Source organism: Pteropus vampyrus, unplaced genomic scaffold (assembly GCF_000151845.1).
Source record: "Pteropus vampyrus isolate Shadow unplaced genomic scaffold, Pvam_2.0 Scaffold1000002814, whole genome shotgun sequence".
Taxonomy (NCBI): domain Eukaryota; kingdom Metazoa; phylum Chordata; class Mammalia; order Chiroptera; family Pteropodidae; genus Pteropus; species Pteropus vampyrus.
In genome coordinates, this window is record NW_011917216.1 from 1,322 (window position 1) to 10,679 (window position 9,358).

Consider the following 9,358-nt stretch of genomic DNA (forward strand, 5'->3'; position numbering starts at 1 on the left):
CAAGCTCACCCTGCACGACAGCGACAAGGACTGAGCCTGGACTGCCTTCCCCGTGGCCATGGGGTGACTTCTCCAGGTCACCACGCCCGGCATGCATGTTGCAGTATCGCCCTTGCCAGACATTCCCTTGAGGTTTTTTTTTTTTTTTTTTTTCCCTTTTCCCCTTCTTCTTCCAGGTTTGCCATTTCTTCCAATAAAGTTATTGGTTCCTAAATAAACAATGGTCTCTGGTGGATTGGTGTGTGCAGAACCCTCACCTTTTAAGCTTTCAGCAGGTATCCAAGCAAGCGTCCGTGCCGCCGACCCGTGCCCCATCCATCCCCAGGCGGCTCACGATCTCCGTGGACGGAGGGAGAAGGTATTGCGTGGGACCCTGGAACACACAACATCGATCATCCTTTTAAGACCACGTGCTGTATAGGCCTGGGGCGAGGTGGCTGGCCTGGGGCCCCGGGGAACGTGGGTGCCGGTGCATAGGAAAAGTAGAAACCCACGCGGCCTGAAAATCACAGCGGCAGGAAGGAGAAGTGGTATTCTCCAAGGGCAGTCTCAGCCGTGAGGTTGGACTTTCATCTTTGTTCCCAGGGGCAGGAAGTTAGCAAGACAGCTGACGAGAAGAACACGTGATTTTAGAGCAGGCTCTTCTCGGCCAGCCACTTGCTTCCAGGCGCATAGGTACCTGCCGTTCACGGGACCGAGCCTCGGGTGGTTGCTTCCATGTACTTTGGCCCAGAGTCCAAGCACCAGGAACCCTCGCTCGGCCCCAGTGGCTTCGGACGACTGTCCTTTGGAACCACGCCGTGGAAAGAGCGTTCCACTTTTCCAAATGGCCAGCCCAACCTCAGACCCGAAAGCTGACCCACCGGCCCCTCCCTGGGACCACTGCCCAGTAAGGGCAGACATGCTTCACCTTGTTCTATTCAGGGGCCACAGCATGTGAGCTGGGTCCTAGGTCATAAAACACTTCCTGACTTGGGACAACTTCTTCCTTCCTCCCGCTTGATTTAGATGGATTTCGTCCCCAATTCTTTTCCTTTCCTAAGCTACGAAGTGAGAAGATCATTTCCTTGAGACGTCTCCTAAATTTTCATATCAGCACTTCGGTGCTACAAAACTTGCATCTAAGCACTGCTCTAGCTGCACCCCACAAATCTTGCTATGTGCTGTTTTGCTTCCGTCCAGTCCCACGTCATCTTGAGTTCCCCCCGGTCTCTCCGTTGACCCACACGTTGTTCAGACGTGCACTGGATCACTCGTTTCCAGATATTTGGGGATTTTCCCAGATCATTCCGTGAATGATCTCCGGCTTAGCTCCGCCGCGGTCAGAGAACCCAGGGCACCCAATCCCCATCCTGTTGCCTTTGTTGACACTTGCGGCACGGCACGGAACGAGGTCCGTCTTGGGCGCTGTGTCGCGTGCACTCGGAAACCACGTGCTTCTGAAAGACGTGTTTCTGAACATTCCACTCTCACGCCTGTGCACTTTCTCTTAACGTGAAGCTTCCTTCATCCTCTCCTCCCCCTTTCTTCTCCCGATGATGACAATAATACTTCATTGGCTGCCTACGGGGAGGAGAACCCTGGGCCTTTCGAGACACGGAAATGCATTAATTGTTTCCTAACCTATTTTTCCTTTTAGAAAGTCAAAAAAGAAAACAAAATTCAAAGGAGACAGTTGACTCGTGGTGGCGCACCGGGCGCAAAACCAGTTACCTACGCATACGCACACGAAAAAGGATACAGGGAGCGAAGCGGACCTGGCGAGGAAACCTTGGCAGGTGACGAACGGGAGAGACTTTCAGACGGGCAAGCACCAGAGACTGGAAAATACCTGCAACTGAAGGCCGAGCGCAATCAGAGAAAGTGCAAGAACAGAGTCAATGAAATCGAAGGACTGGAGAGGGTCCCGGGTGGACCGTGACATCGCAGAGCTACAGTCTGAACACAGGCCTGTTTGCCGCTGCCCTGCTCTGATCCTGCCCCGAACTTACTTGCACTGAACAAAGCCAAACTGGCATCGGACCCGCTTCGATCTCCCAGAACGACACTCCCAAGAAAGGCAGTTAACTGACTAGGAAGGAAACTCAAATCAGAGCAAGTCTCAGACCACTGCCAACCTGTCCAGCCAAGGGAAACCAAACAGAGGAGCACATCTACCTAGAAGAGGGAGCCACGGAAGCCTTGCGACGTTCGAGAAATGCCGGGCTTTTGGCATCTGGGAGGGCCTCTCCCGTCCCTGCCGGCTGCATGCCCCGTAGCCCCACGGGAGACCACTGAATCGTTGACACACTCCATCTTCCCATTCGGGGGAGAAGCCTCTTAGTGAAACGGACATCATGCTCCAGATCAGATCCGCGCTCATTACCTAGTCTAATCGAACGCGCCCTTTGTTCCTAAAGAGGAATGCACGTGCTTTTAAGCATCACGGGACAGTGAGACAGGAGCTCGTGATGAACAAACACAACTACGTCTCGGAAAGACGAACGACCCAATTAAAAACTGGGCAGAGGACCTGGACAGGCATTTCTCCAAAGAGGACACGCGCATGGCCAGCAGACGTATGAAAAGACGCTCGATGTCACTGATCGTCAGAGAAATGCAAACTCAAACCACAACGAGCTATCACCTCACACCTGTCAGAGTGGCTCTCCTCAACAGATCACAAGAACGAGTGTTGCCGAGGAGGGGGAGGAGACGGGGCCCTCGGCCGCCGTTGCTGGGATTGGAGATTGGGACGAGCACTGTGGAAAACGGTTTGGAGATGCCTCAGAAACTTAAAAACACAACTAACTAGCCTACGACCCAGCGATTGCCCTTCCTTCCGGGTATTCACGCAAAGAAAACCAAACCACTGATCCAAAAAGTTCTCTGCACCCTGCAGCGCTGCTGCAACAGGCAACGGACGGAAAGAACCTCAGTGCCCATCGACAGATGACTGCATAAAGAAGTCGTGCTACGTACATCCGATGGAATATGACCCGGCCATGAGAGAAAGAAGGAAACCTTGCCATCTGCAACCACATACATGGCCCGAGAGGGTGTGAGGCTAAGTGAAATACGTCAGAGAAAGACCAGTACCATAGGATCTCACTTCCACCTGGAATCTAAAGAACAAAACCAATCAAACACACAAAACCAAAACAGACTCAGAGATACAGAGAGCAAACGGGCGATTGCCAGATGGGAGGGGGGTCTGGGGGTTGGGTGGAAAAGCTGAAGGGATTGACAAGTACCCATCGGCAGTTACAAAGCAGTCACGGGGATGTGAAGTGCCGCATGGAGAATACAGTCAAAAATGTTGCGATAATTATGTACAGTGCCAGGTGGGAACTAGTCTGAGGGGGGTGGGGGTGGGGGTGGAGAGAATCACTTCGTAAATTACATAACTGGCTGGCCACAGAAAAAAAATCATTGAATTGGAAATTTGACATGGTGCAATGGCGGGACATGGAAACGGTACCTCAATAAAGCTGTGAAAAACTATGAGGGACGAAATAAAAAAAAAAAAAAACAAAAACCACCTCTTTCTGAGGAGAAATATACACAGAAGTTTTCCTAGATGTGTATAGACATAGATATAGATATAGGTATAGATAAAGATATAGATATAGATCTAGATATAGATCCAGATATAGATACAGATATAGATATAGAGATAGAGATAGAGATAGACATAGAGATAGACATAGAGATAGACATAGAGATAGACATAGAGATAGAGATATACATCCACACAGGTATCCGTAACAGGAAACAATGGAGAACTTTTCCAAAACTCCTAATTAAATTTCTCAGAATTTTCAGGCCCACGTGTTTTTACTTCTGTTTTCGTTTTCTTAAACGAGGACTGGGTCTTCTCAGAGGAAATATTAGAGAACGAGAGAAAATCGTCGGAAAACAGCGACAGTGCCCAAATATAAAGTTCATAGACGCCCCGTGCTCAGCTCACAGCCGCCCGCCTCTGCGGGCTGGGATGGAAGCTGGAACACCGCGCTCGCTCCCCTCTGCGAGCCTCCCCTAGCTCCCCAGCCGCCTCTGTCGCCCGCGCCCGCACCCGCGCCCGCCCTCTGTCGCCCGCGCCCGCCCGCCCGCCCGCCCGCGGGGCTCCCCGCTTGCCCACCGCGAACGTAACGTAAAGGACTCCACCCCCACGCCCCCAGGCCTCAACGGACCCCCCAGTTCCGGTCCCCCACAGGAGCTGACGCCCCGCCCCGCCCCAGAGCGCCCTCCTCCTCGTCCGCCTTGAGAGCGCCCCCAGGTTTCCACCGCCCCTGACTCGGCCCGCAGCCTCCCTGGTCGCCCACCGCTGGGAGCACCCGGAGACCCCGCCGCCGCCGCCGCCGCCGCCGCCGCTGCCGCTGCTCGCCCCGCAGCCCCGGCTTCGTCGCCGCCTCGGCCTTGGCGCCCGCCGCGCCTGCACCGCCAGTCATGTCGACCGCGCTGCCGCCGTCGTGTGCGCGCCACAGCTACCAGCCCGACTGTGAGGCCGCCGTCAACAACCAGATCAACCTGGAGCTCTACGCCTCCTACGTGTACGAGTCCATGGCCTTGTACTTCGAAGGCGAGGACGCGGCCCTCAAGCACGTCGTCCAGTTCTTCTGGCAGCAGTCCAGCAAGGAGACGGAGTACGCCCAGAGGCTCATGTGGCTGCACAACCAGCGCGGGGCCCACCTGCGTCTGCGCGAGATCGGCAGGCCTGACCGCAACCGCTGGCACGACCGGGTGAGGGTCATGGAGTGCGCCTTGCACCTGGCGATGGATGTGAACCAGAGCCTGTTCAGTCTGCACCGGCTGGCCACCGAGAAGAAGGACGCCCGCCTGTGCGACTTCCTGATGAGTCGCCACCTGCACGAGCAGGTGAAGTTCATCACGGAGCTGGGCGACCATCTCACCAACCTGTGCAAGATGGGAGCCCCGCAATCGGGCCTGGCCGAGCACCTCTTTGACAAGCTCACCCTGCACGACAGCGACAAGGACTGAGCCTGGACTGCCTTCCCCGTGGCCGTGGGGTGACTTCTCCAGGTCACCACGCCCGGCATGCATGTTGCAGTATCGCCCTTGCCTGACATTCCCTTGAGGTTTTTTTCTTTTTTTTTTTTTTTTTCCCCTTTGCCCCTTCTTCTTCCAGGTTGCCATTTCTTCCAATAAAGTTATTGGTTCCTAAATAAACAATGGTCTCTGGTGGATTGGTGTGTGCAGAACCCTCACCTTTTAAGCTTTCAGCAGGTATCCAAGCAAGCGTCCGTGCCGCCGACCCGTGCCCCATCCATCCCCAGGCGGCTCACGATCTCCGTGGACGGAGGGAGAAGGTATTGCGTGGGACCCTGGAACACACAACATCGATCATCCTTTTAAGACCACGTGCTGTATAGGCCTGGGGCGAGGTGGCTGGCCTGGGGTCCCGGGGAACGTGGGTGCCGGTGCATAGGAAAAGTAGAAACCCACGCGGCCTGAAAATCACAGCGGCAGGAAGGAGAAGTGGTATTCTCCAAGGGCAGTCTCAGCCGTGAGGTTGGACTTTCGTCTTTGTTCCTAGGGGCAGGAAGTTAGCAAGACAGCTGACGAGAAGAACACGTGATTTTAGAGCAGGCTCTTCTCGGCCAGCCACTTGCTTCCAGGCGCATAGGTACCTGCCGTTCACGGGACCGAGCCTCGGGTGGTTGCTTCCATGTACTTTGGCCCAGAGTCCAAGCACCAGGAACCCTCGCTCGGCCCCAGTGGCTTCGGACGACTGTCCTTTGGAACCACGCCGTGGAAAGAGCGTTCCACTTTTCCAAATGGCCAGCCCAACCTCAGACCCGAAAGCTGACCCACCGGCCCCTCCCTGGGACCACTGCCCAGTAAGAGCAGACATGCTTCACCTTGTTCTATTCAGGGGCCACAGCATGTGAGCTGGGTCCTAGGTCATAAAACACTTCCTGACTTGGGACAACTTCTTCCTTCCTCCCGCTTGATTTAGATGGATTTCGTCCCCAATTCTTGTCCTTTCCTAAGCTACGAAGTGAGAAGATCATTTCCTTGAGACGTCTCCTAAATTTTCATATCAGCACTTCGGTGCTACAAAACTTGCATCTAAGCACTGCTCTAGCTGCACCCCACAAATCTTGCTATGTGGTGCTTTGCTTCCGTCCAGTCCCAAGTCATCTTGAGTTCCCCCCGGTCTCTCCGTTGACCCACACGTTGTTCAGACGTGCACTGGATCACTCGTTTCCAGATATTTGGGGATTTTCCCAGATCATTCCGTGAATGATCTCCGGCTTAGCTCCGCCGCGGTCAGAGTACCCAGGGCACCCAATCCCCATCCTGTTGCCTTTGTTGACACTTGCGGCACGGCACGGAACGAGGTCCGTCTTGGGCGGTGTGTCGCGTGCACTCGGAAACCACGTGCTTCTGAAAGACATGTTTCTGAACATTCCACTCTCACGCCTCTGCACTTTCTCTTAACGTGAAGCTTCCTTCATCCTCTCCTCCCCCTTTCTTCTCCCGATGATGACAATAATACTTCATTGGCTGCCTACGGGGAGGAGAACCCTGGGCCTTTCGAGCCACGGAAATGCATTAATTGTTTCCTAACCTATTTTTCCTTTTAGAAAGTCAAAAAAGAAAACAAAATTCAAAGAAGACAGTTGACTCGTGGTGGCGCACCGGGCGCAAAACCAGTTACCTACGCATACGCACACGAAAAAGGATACAGGGAGCGAAGCGGACCTGGCGAGGAAACCTTGGCAGGTGACGAACGGGAGAGACTTTCAGACGGGCAAGCACCAGAGACTGGAAAATACCTGCAACTGAAGGCCGAGCGCAATCAGAGAAAGTGCAAGAACAGAGTCAATGAAATCGAAGGACTGGAGAGGGTCCCGGGTGGACCGTGACATCGCAGAGCTACAGTCTGAACACAGGCCTGTTTGCCGCTGCCCTGCTCTGATCCTGCCCCGAACTTACTTGCACTGAACAAAGCCAAACTGGCATCGGACCCGCTTCGATCTCCCAGAACGACACTCCCAAGAAAGGCAGTTAACTGACTAGGAAGGAAACTCAAATCAGAGCAAGTCTCAGACCACTGCAAACCTGTCCAGCCAAGGGAAACCAAACAGAGGAGCACATCTACCTAGAAGAGGGAGCCACGGAAGCCTTGCGACGTTCGAGAAATGCCGGGCTTTTGGCATCTGGGAGGGCCTCTCCCGTCCCTGCCGGCTGCATGCCCCGTAGCCCCACGGGAGACCACTGAATCGTTGACACACTCCATCTTCCCATTCGGGGGAGAAGCCTCTTAGTGAAACGGACATCATGCTCCAGATCAGATCCGCGCTCATTACCTAGTCTAATCGATCGCGCCCTTTGTTCCTAAATAGGAATGCACGTGCTTTTAAGCATCACGGGACAGTGAGAGAGGAGCTCGTGATGAACCAACACAACTACGTCTCGGAAAGACAAACGACCCAATTAAAAACTGGGCAGAGGACCTGGACAGGCATTTCTCCAAAGAGGACACGCGCATGGCCAGCAGACGTATGAAAAGACGCTCGATGTCACTGATCGTCAGAGAAATGCAAACTCAAACCACAACGAGCTATCACCTCACACCTGTCAGAGTGGCTCTCCTCAAGAGATCACAAGAACCAGTGTTGCCGAGGAGGGGGAGGAGACGGGGCCCTCGGCCGCTGTTGCTGGGATTGCAGATTGGGACGAGCACTGTGGAAAACGGTTTGGAGATGCCTCAGAAACTTAAAAACACAACTAACTAGCCTACGACCCAGCGATTGCCCTTCCTTCCGGGTATTCACGCAAAGAAAACCAAACCACTGATCCAAAAAGTTCTCTGCACCCTGCAGCGCTGCTGCAACAGGCAACGGACGGAAAGAACCTCAGTGCCCATCGACAGATGACTGCATAAAGAAGTCGTGCTACGTACATCCGATGGAATATGACCCGGCCATGAGAGAAAGAAGGAAACCTTGCCATCTGCAACCACATACATGGCCCGAGAGGGTGTGAGGCTAAGTGAAATACGTCAGAGAAAGACCAGTACCATAGGATCTCACTTCCACCTGGAATCTAAAGAACAAAACCAATCAAACACACAAAACCAAAACAGACTCAGAGATACAGAGAGCAAACGGGCGATTGCCAGATGGGAGGGGGGTCTGGGGGTTGGGTGGAAAAGCTGAAGGGATTGACAAGTACACATCGGCAGTTACAAAACAGTCACGGGGATGTGAAGTGCCGCATGGAGAATACAGTCAAAAATGTTGCGATAATTATGTACAGTGCCAGGTGGGAACTAGTCTGAGGGGGGTGGGGGTGGGGGTGGAGAGAATCACTTCGTAAGTTACATAACTGGCTGGCCACAGGAAAAAATCATTGAATTGGAAATTTGACATGGTGCAATGGCGGGACATGGAAACGGTACCTCAATAAAGCTGTGAAAAACTATGAGGGACGAAATAAAAAAAAAAAACAAAAACCACCTCTTTCTGAGGAGAAATATACACAGAAGTTTTTCTAGATGTGTATAGACATAGATATAGATATAGGTACAGATAAAGATATAGATATAGATAAAGATATAGGTAGAGATATAGATGTAGATACAGATATAGATACAGATATAGATATAGAGATAGACATAGAGATAGACATAGAGATAGACTTAGAGATTGAGATATACATCCACACAGGTATCCGTAACAGGAAACAATGGAGAACTTTGCCAAAACTCCGAATTAATATTCTCAGAATTTTCAGGCCCACGTGTTTTTACTTCTGTTTTCGTTTTCTTAAACGAGGACTGGGTCTTCTCAGAGGAAATGTTAGAGAACGAGAGAAAATCGTCGGAAAACAGCGATAGTGCCCAAATATAAAGTTCATAGACGCCCCGTGCTCAGCTCACAGTCGCCCGCCTCTGCGGGCTGGGATGGAAGCTGGAACACCGCGCTCGCTCCCCTCTGCGAGCCTCCGCTAGCTCCCCAGCCGCCTCTGTCGCCCGCGCCCGCACCCGCGCCCGCCCTCTGTCGGCCGCGCCCGCCCGCCCGCGGGGCTCCCCGCTTGCCCACCGCGAACGTAACGTAAAGGACTCCACCCCCACGCCCCCAGGCCTCAACGGACCCCCCAGTTCCGGTCCCCCACAGGAGCTGACGCCCCGCCCCGTCCCAGAGCGCCCTCCTCCTCGTCCGCCTTGAGAGCGCCCCCAGGTTTCCACCGCCCCTGACTCGGCCCGCAGCCTCCCTGGTCGCCCACCGCTGGGAGCACCCGGAGACACCGCCGCCGCCGCCGCCGCCGCCGCTGCCGCTGCTCGCCCCGCAGCCCCGGCCTCGTCGCCGCCTCGGCCTTGGCGCCCGCCGCGCCTGCACCGCCAGTC

General features: G+C 54.0%; 1 pseudogene; it reads left to right on the forward strand.

The window, feature by feature from the left end:
• The first annotated feature begins 4,428 nt into the window (after nucleotides 1-4,428).
• On the forward strand, nucleotides 4,429-4,980 carry LOC105311264 (annotated as a pseudogene).
• Nucleotides 4,981-9,358: the final 4,378 nt, after the last annotated feature.